At 47.4% G+C, this 9,594-nt stretch overlaps 1 long non-coding RNA gene across 1 annotated transcript; it reads right to left on the bottom strand.

Annotated features, from left to right (window-relative positions):
- Positions 1 to 751: 751 nt before the first annotated feature.
- On the bottom strand, positions 752 to 1,273 carry LOC132108476 (uncharacterized). The gene is made up of 3 exons (XR_009424459.1): positions 1,216 to 1,273; positions 943 to 1,137; positions 752 to 864 (listed from the first exon to the last, which is right to left on the bottom strand). It is a non-coding gene; the product is annotated as an uncharacterized LOC132108476 (long non-coding RNA).
- Between the last annotated feature and the right edge of the window lie 8,321 nt (positions 1,274 to 9,594).

Raw genomic sequence — 9,594 nt, 5'->3', positions numbered from 1 at the left:
GCGTCTGACAGAAACGGTTCTTGACTCGAGAACGAGTCAGTCTTTTGTTCGTTACCTGGCTCGGCTCGGTGTTCATCTTCAGCTATCTCTTCACAGAAGTTCAGTCAGTGTACTGTTTGAGTAAATGAATTACTCCGGGATATTGGTTTGTTTGAACTCAGAGGGAGTGTCAGCCACATTAAAGAAGTTAACAGCTTAAATCATTTGTGGATTAATGCGTATTAGAGATGCGAACCGTTTAAAACGATTCAGTTTGATTTGGTGAACTGAATGATTCGTTCGCGAACCGGATATCCAGACTGCTTTGATTTGAACTTCCTCTCACAACAGACACGGAAGAGAAGACAATGCTGAATAAAGTCGTCGTTTTTGCTATTTTTGGACCAAAATGTATTTTTGATGCTTCAAAAAATTCTAACTGACCCTCTGATGTCACATGGACTACTTTGATGATGTTTTTCTTACCTTTCTGGACATAGACAGTAGACCGTACACACAGCTTCAATGGAGGGAGTGACTAAGAACTCTCGGACTAAATCTAAAATATCTTAAACCGTGTTCCAAAGATAAACGGAGGTTTTACGAGTTTGAAACAACATGAGGGTAAGTTATTAATTACATAAATTTGCTATCTGGGTGAACTAACCCTTTAATTCAGTAATTCACACACTTTTGCACAATATTCAATTTTTTTTGACCTACCTATATAGAATGCATACGTAAAAATGGTTGTCTGGTTAGTTCGGCCATACCTTGACTATTTGGGGTCGATAAATCCTATAAATAGGTGGTAGGGTGCCTGCCATCAGCTGTTCTGCCTCCTCTGTCCAGAAAGCAAAGCGCTGCCCAAAGTTCTGCCCATGCCTATTCAAAAGTATGGTACTTTTAATGTAGCATAATTGTAAAGCAGAGCAGTGTTTCTCTGCTTGAAATGTGTCCTACCTTGCAATCGAGAATTTCTCCAGAATCTGGATACACCACCACTTACGAATAGATGGGATGTCAGTCTGTAATACACATGTATTATTGGAGTCTTGCATTGTTTGTTTCTTAACATTCTTGGATACATACATTCCATGAATTACAACTTACATCCAAAAAGTTAAACATGGCACCATTACAGATGCAGAGGGCATACTGTTAAAGAGAAAAATAATGATTACGGAGATTTAGGAATCAAGCAGGAAAAAACAAGTAGAAATTGTATAAGTTTACCATAAGCATGAATATCCCACAGCTCTGTCCATCTGACTGAACTGGAAATGGCTGAAAAGTAATATACAGTTACTCCCCACAACAACCCTGTCCATGGTCGCCCTCACGCCCCCATGGTTCCCTGTGCCAGGGTTGTTGTGGCACTCCTCCAGGACAGCCCACCTCTGCTCATCAGACAGCCCAACCAGTCTCATGAATTGTGCACTGGGGCTAGTGTAGAATAATTGATTTTCTGTGATAGACAAAAAAAGTTTTTACATAATGATTTTGCTGCTTTGTTTGGTATTACAATACAGCACTTACGTGCATGTGCCTTTGTTCAGGGATGCAAACACGCGTGGTGAAAAATGTTGGGGGTTACTATGTCTGACTAGATGGAACGTTACTAACATGCTCACATGTGTTAAAACAATGCTAATATTAGGGCTGGGTATTATTCAAACTATTTCGATACCGGTTCCTGAACGATACTTTTTTTCGATACCAATTTTATGAAATCCATTTTTAGCAAGATTACATAACACATTACCTCAGAAAACATTGGTTTTATTTTTCAGTTTGACTCATGCTCCTTAGCTAGTGCACTTTTTTTTTTTTTATAAAGAGCTCATGATCACCAAAGCTGAATTTGTTTGATCAAAAATACAGTAAAATTTGTAACATTGTGATATAGTATTATAATTTAAAATCTTATTTGAATATATTTCAAAATGTAATTTATTCCTGTGATGTCAAAGCTGAGTTTTCAAAATCATTACTTCAGTGTCACATTTCCTTCAGAAATATAAAAACAGTTTGCAACTTTATATTTTGGAAACTATGATAAATGTTTTCATGATTCTTTGAATTAGAATTTCAAAAGAACAGCATTTATTTGAAACAGAAATCATTTGTAACATTACACGTTAAGTTCACGATTTTGATCACTTTTTCTTACTGGAAAAAAAAAAATCTGACTAACCAACACATTTTTGAATTATTGCAATATAAACACTGTCAGCGTGATCAACAAGGTATCTCTTCATTTACCAGTCGGAGACGGAACAACTTTCTGCTCTTATGTTTACTCCGTGCACTGTCAAGGTCTTCATCATATCTGTCGTGGTACCAGTCTTTGGAGTAAATATTTTACTGCAAATACTGCATCGCGCGCTGTTGGCATCGAGCCTGGAGAAATGTAGCCACACCTTTGATAGACTTTTCCACATCTTTAGTGTGTGTGTGTGCGCCTCATAGGAGTATGTTTTAGGTGTGTCGTTGTGCATTTCTTACGTATATGTTTAAGCACTGACGTTGACGAGTTAAATCTTTAGGTAGCGGAATCTGATACCAAACAAGAAGTCATTTTTTCGATAGTATTGAGGCAATTCGGTCGGTACCTAAAAAGTATCGAACTCGGTACCCAGCCCTAGCTAATATTATTTCAAATTCACACACTCACTTACCTCTTATAACGAAATTTGCAGCCATTCGTGAGACCTTCTTCTTTAACGCCGTATCCACTAACCCGTGGAAACTTCTCATTTCTTCCGCTGAACTTCCTTTTCTTTCGCTGTGAGGGAATTAAAGTCTCGCGGTACAAATATGCGCATGCGTGGAACGGATCGTGCAGCGTCGTAAATCGTCACAAAACAGAATTATCATATGCGCATGTGCGTTTTCTAAAGAGTCTACTACGCATGCGTAGAACGGATCGTGCAGGTGGACGGATCGTGTACCAACAAGGACGTTTTGCCTCCAGAGGAATGTTGGGTGATGTCAAGTGATTTTGAAACATGACATCTTCAAGCTACTCCCCTTCACCTTTACCAGTGAATATGTTCATATTCGTTTTGTTCATATTACATTTTGAGTTGTATATACACATTATTTGAATTAAATTAATTTGACAGACAGCATTCTGTCAACATCATTGGTCAACATCAGACACCTGATGTTGACCAAGCTAGCGCCAACCAACGTAACCAGAGCTGCCAACTCTCAAGCATTCACCGTGAGACACACGCAATTGACTCTTTTCACAAGCTTTCACGCCACACATCAATTTTCTCACGCACAGAAAAACCACGAAGCAAAGAGGACACGGAGACCAACAGACTAGACAGAGCAGGTTAGTTGTGATATAAAAAAATATCAGATTCTGTCAATTTTATTACGCAATTCAAACAATACCGTTTTGGCACTTGTAAATGTTACACTGTGGTGACCCACAAGGATGTCTGAAAGAGACATTCACCAAAGGACTGCACCTTTAAGAAAAGGGGGGTTTAGACGATGACGAGTTCCGGTTGGTTCGTGTGTTTTGGTTTTGATATCACTCGCTGTACTGTGTGAAAGATATATATTGAAGTGGATAGTAAAGCTGACTCGACGCATCTCCGTCTCTTGTCTCCTCACTTACTGCACTCCACATTTGGTGACCCCGTCGCGAGTTGAACACTGCTGAATTATGTCACACAACGACGGTGGTGAAAACGCTGCTAGCGGCGCGGCTAATGTCGGCGCTATCTATGCAGCCACCATCAAGTTACCAGACTTTTGGCAGAATAATCCACGGCCGTGGTTTCAGCACATCGAGGCACAGTTCCAGCTGAGAGGAATAACACAGGACGTTACAAAGTATTTCCACGTGGTAGCGGCCTTAGATGCCTCGACGACGGCCAGGGCTATGGCGCTGTTAGAGGCTCCTCCTGCTGACGGCAAGTACGACGCACTAAAAACGTTCCTGTTGAGCCTCATTGAACTGTCAGAACTGGAGAAGGCAGACCGCCTGCTGTCCCTGAACGGCCTTGGCGACAGCAAGCCGTCCGAGTTAATGGAGAGGATGCTGGCGGTGCTGGGCGCGGCGGATCCCTCATTCCTTTTCGCCCACATATTCCTGCGGCAGCTTCCAGCACCCGTGCGCACTGCATTGGCTAGTTCCCCCCTCCCTTCCTCCAGAGACTACCGAGCACTGGCGGTGGAGGCAGACAGGATTTTCCTCGCCAACCGACAGCAGTTTGTCCATGCACTGCTGCCCACCCAGCGCACATCGGTTCCACCCTTGGAGGACCAAAGCCAAGCAGTGTCGTCAGCCTTGCAGTTTTGGAGCCCAGGGAAAAGCCAGGGCCGGCGCTCATTAGCAGCTATGGGCACTGGCCGTGACTGCAAGCTGTTGTTCATCACTGACACCTTGTCTGGCCGGCGGCTGCTGGTCGATTCTGGGGCTCAGCGCAGCATCCTGCCGGCGCAGCCGGTGGACACCATGGCTGGCGGGCACGGCCCCCCGATGGACGCCGCTAACGGCACACCCATTCGTACCTATGGCACGAGGCATGTGGAAGTGTGTTTCGGCGGGCGGCGTTTCAGCTGGGACTTCGTCATGGCTGCTGTGTCTACGTCGCTCCTGGGGGCGGATTTTCTCTGCGCTTATAGACTGTTGGTGGATGTTACAAACTGCCGCCTGATTGACGCCCTCTCTTTTGCTTCGTACCCCTGCACGCTGGGAGGGGCAGGGGTGCTTTGTCTGTCAAACACGCTGGCCAACGGGGACCTGTATCAACGCCTACTTGCTGAGTTCCCCGACATCACCACGCCCACGTTTTCATCGGCGGTGGCTAAGCATGGCGTGGAGCACTACATCACCACGGTGGGCCCCCCAGTCTACGCACGAGCCCGGCGCCTCGACTCTGCCAAGCTCGCTATCGCCAGGGAGGAGTTCGCCACCATGGAGCACCTCGGCATCGTGCGCCGCTCCACCAGCCCGTGGGCTTCTCCCCTGCACATGGTGACCAAGGCTGATGGCGGATGGCGTCCCTGTGGAGATTTCCGTCGCCTGAACGACTCCACCACACCCGACCGGTACCCAGTGCCGCACATCCAGGACTTCTCCGCCCACCTAGCCGGCGCCACCATTTTCTCAAAGGTGGACCTGGTGCGCGGTTACCACCAGGTGCCTGTCCACCCGCAGGATGTCCCCAAAACAGCGGTCATCACACCCTTTGGCCTTTTCGAATTCCTACGGATGCCTTTCGGCCTCAAGGGGGCAGTGCAGACGTTCCAGCGTCTCATGGACTCGGTGCTGCGAGATATGCCGTTCATGTTTGTTTACTTGGACGACATTCTCGTGGCCAGCGCATCTGCAGATGACCACCGAACTCATCTCCGGAAGCTGTTCGGCCGGCTCAGTGAGCATGGCCTCATCATCAACCCCGCCAAGTGCGAGTTTGGCCGGTCATCCATCATCTTCCTCGGCCACCACGTCACCCCACAGGGGGCAGTCCCCCTCCCTGCCAAGGTGGAGGCCGTCGCCAGTTTTCCACGCCCACGCACTGTGAAGTCCCTGCAGGAGTTCCTGGGCATGGTGAACTTCTACAACCGTTTCCTCCCCCGTGCGGCCCAGCTCATGCGTCCATTGTACTACGCCTTGCGGGGTAGGAGACCGGCGGACACGTTGGATTGGTCCCCAGAGATGACTGATGCGTTTGATGCTGCCAAAACTGCGCTGGCCAACGCTGCTCTGCTGGCACACCCGTCTCCGACCGCCCCAGTTGCTCTTACTACGGACGCCTCTGATTACGCCGTGGGGGCTGTGTGTGAGCAGTGGGTGAGCGGAGCCTGGCAGCCGCTGGCCTTTTTCAGCAGGAAGCTCCGGGACAATGAGAGGAAGTACAGCGCCTTCGACAGGGAGCTCCTGGGTCTTTTCCTCGCCACCCGTCATTTCCGTTTCCTGTTGGAGGGTCGGCGGTTCACGGCTTTCGTTGACCACAAGCCGCTGACGTTTGCTATGGCCAAGTCTACGGAGCCATGGTCTGGTCGACAGCAGCGTCAGCTCTCGGCCATCTCCGAGTTTACCACTGACATTCAGCACGTGGCTGGCAAGGACAATTTCGTCGCCGACTGCCTCTCCCGGGCGGTCGTTGGTTCCGTCCACTTGGGCCTCGACTATGCGGCTATGGCTGCGGATCAAACGGCGGACTCTGAGGTGCAAGCCTACAGGATGGCCCCCACGGCACTGCTCATGGAAGATGTGATGTTTGGCGCGGCTAACGCTACACTCCTCTGCGACGTCTCCACTGGGCAACCTCGCCCCATGGTACCTGCTGCCTGGAGGCATAAAGTTTTTGATGCCATCCATGGTCTTTCCCACCCGGGGGTGAAGGCCTCTACCAAGCTGGTGGGGGCCAAGTTCGTCTGGCTGGGCCTGCGGAGGGATGTCAGGGCCTGGGCTGCGGCCTGTGTGGCGTGCCAGCGCGCAAAGGTGACTCGTCATACCAAGGCTCCTTTGGCACCCTTCAAAGTGCCAGAGAGACGTTTTGATCATGTGAATGTGGACCTGGTGGGCCCACTTCCCCCCTCTCGTGGTTACACATACCTCCTCACCATGGTGGACAGGACCACCAGGTGGCCAGAAGTAGTTCCCCTGTCCTCCACTACATCAGCGGAAGTGGCCCGGGCGTTCATTACGGCTTGGGTGGCCCGTTTCGGCACACCGTCCGACCTCTCCTCGGACCGGGGTCCGCAGTTCACATCGGAGCTTTGGTCTGCGTTCGCCGAGGTCCTTGGGGTGAAGGTCCATCGTACCACAGCCTATAACCCACAGAGCAACGGATTGTGCGAGCGGTTTCATCGTGACATGAAGGCCGCGCTCAGGGCCAGCCTTACGGGCAGCGACTGGGCTGACCGCCTCCCATGGGTTATGCTTGGCCTTCGCTCCGCCCCCAAGGAAGATCTTCAAGTCTCATCTGCCGAGCTGGTGTATGGCCAGCCGCTGCGTGTCCCGGGGGAGTTTCTTCCGGATGCCACGGCCCCGTGGTCAGTTGCCTCACATCGGGCTGCGTCTCGGGACATTGCAGACGCTTTTGTTCCTATTCCAACGTCCCACCATGGCCTTCCCCGGTCCTACGTGCCCAAGGATTTACCATCAGCCAAGTATGTTTTCATCCGCCACGATGGCCATCGGACACCGCTGCAGCCCCCATACGATGGGCCCTTCCGTGTCCTGGAGGGGGGGTCTAAGAACTTTGTTGTGGATATGGGGGGCAAGCCTGCTCATGTGGATATTGGCGAACCGTTTCAGCTGGCCCTGCCCCCACGGCGAGGGCGCCCACCTGCGGCAACCTTGCCCCCTGCCCCGCCCCTTGCCCTTGGCCCCTCTACTGTTAGGCGCAGCCGGTATGGCCGCCCAGTCTGCCCCCCTGTGCGTTGACTTTGTTATGTGCTGGACTGTTCTGTTTTGCACTAGTGCATAGTGTCACATGTTCTATTTGGGGTACATGTTCGGCCTGGCCCTGTTATTATGGGTGAATTCTGGGGGGGCCTGTGTGGTGACCCACAAGGATGTCTGAAAGAGACATTCACCAAGGGACTGCACCTTTAAGAAAAGGGGGGTTTAGACGATGACGAGTTCCGGTTGGTTCGTGTGTTTTGGTTTTGATATCACTTGCTGTACTGTGTGATAGATATATATTGAAGTGGATAGTAAAGCTGACTCGACGCATCTCCGTCTCTTGTCTCCTCACTTACTGCACTCCACAACACGACAGATCCCTAGTGCACGTGAACCGATCATCTCTACTATAGTAAAAAAAACACGAACACTGTTGAAAGATACAGTAGGCTACAAATGACCAAAATGTATTCCTCATACATAATATCGATCAATCAGTGTTTTTTTTTTATCAACGTTAAGAGGTCAATAGGGCTGATAGGACTCTCTGTATGTTTACAGCATTAGCTTTTTAGGTAATGTTACATTTTTGCATCAGCTTGGTAGAGACGGGCTTTGGTAGATAACAGGTGAAAACCGGATCGGATCTTTGGGTAAGTTATAGCTAGCTAATTATCAAACGCAGCTACGGTTAGCCATTGCTAACATTAGCACGTTTATCAAACAGCCTTCGATACATTTCTATGTTGTAACTTCCCGAAAAAAATACGCAAACATATAAAGCAAACTTCTAGCGAAATACTAACAGCATCTTACTTACCAATCCAAAAGAAATGTTGCAAGTTCGGAGTCGAACCTCATTTCTTTCAAGTCCATCAGTTGTCTCCAGCGATGGAAAGCAGTGCCGATGTTTACTCTGGTTCGGCTCCTTTTCTTATCGGATTTGATTTGTGATTCCGAGCGCGGTTTTTTCCCTGTAGCGGGTGGTGGTGGTAGGGGTCTCTTGCCAAGGGCTTCAGCCATCCTTCCGCTCTCTTCCCTGAACTGAAATGAAGTAGTGGGCTGTACTTTGCACACGATTGACATCAGGTTCAAGTACGCCCACAAGCCGTGCGAGTTATTCATATATTGCATGTTGGCTGGTGGTTATGTTGCCCGCATACCACCTCCCATGGCCGAAACTGGTATTACGACACCTGTCGGGCCGTGGCTAGTAATGCTAATGCTAATTAAGGTTGATATCTCTGCAGCACTATAACTTGACATTTTTTAATGACATCATCGCCCCTTATTTCTTCTCATTCTTTTGATGCGTGTAGGTCATTTTTTTGGATATTTTTACCTAAATTTTTACACATGGCACCTTTAATGTCTGTGTTTTAGAGATTTTTCCACATTTTCCTGATATGAATCCCATGCATTAGGTGTGTTATATATGTTTTTATTCTAATAATAGTTTCAAAGTGTTTTCTGAAACATAAGTGCAAATGTCGATACAATTTAAATGAATTAATGAAAATTAATTGAAAAAATGAATTAGGATTGTTTAAAGCGGTTCTCAGTGTCAGACCCTCTCTAGTGGTTACGAATGTGAATCATTAAATTAAATATTAATGTTAATACATTTTAATTTAATCGTTGAGTAAGGTTTTTTTTTGTACATTTAGTTAATGTACAGTAAAGTTGTGTAACTTTTGTTATAACGCATTTTAATTTAAACTTAAGTTTTCATTTACCTGTATGTAAGCACAGTGTAGTGTTAAAGGGTTAGTTCACCCAGATAGCAAATTTATGTAATTAATAACTTACCCTGATGTTGTTTCTAACCCGTAAAACCTCCGTTTATCTTTGGAACACAGTTTAAGATATTTTAGATTTAGTCTGAGAGCTCTCAGTCCCTCCATTGAAGCTGTGTGAACGGTATACTGTCTATGTCCAGAAAGGTAAGAAAAACATCATCAAAGTAGTCCATGTGACATCAGAGGGTCAGTTAGAATATTTTGAAGCATTGAAAATACATTTTGGTCCAAAAATAGCAAAAACTACGACTTTATTCAGCATTGTCTTCTCTTCCGTGTCTGTTGTGAGAGAGAGTTCAAAACAAAGCAGTCTGGATATCCGGTTCACGAACAAATCATTCAGTTCACCAAATCGAACTGAATCGTTTTAAACCTGGCTATGCGTTCTGTACTAGACTAACTGAGACTTGTCATGGCACTTGTATACTGTTG

Source organism: Carassius carassius, chromosome 28, assembly GCF_963082965.1.
Source record: "Carassius carassius chromosome 28, fCarCar2.1, whole genome shotgun sequence".
Lineage (NCBI taxonomy): Eukaryota > Metazoa > Chordata > Actinopteri > Cypriniformes > Cyprinidae > Carassius > Carassius carassius.
This window is presented reverse-complemented; position numbering and strand designations above follow the sequence as displayed.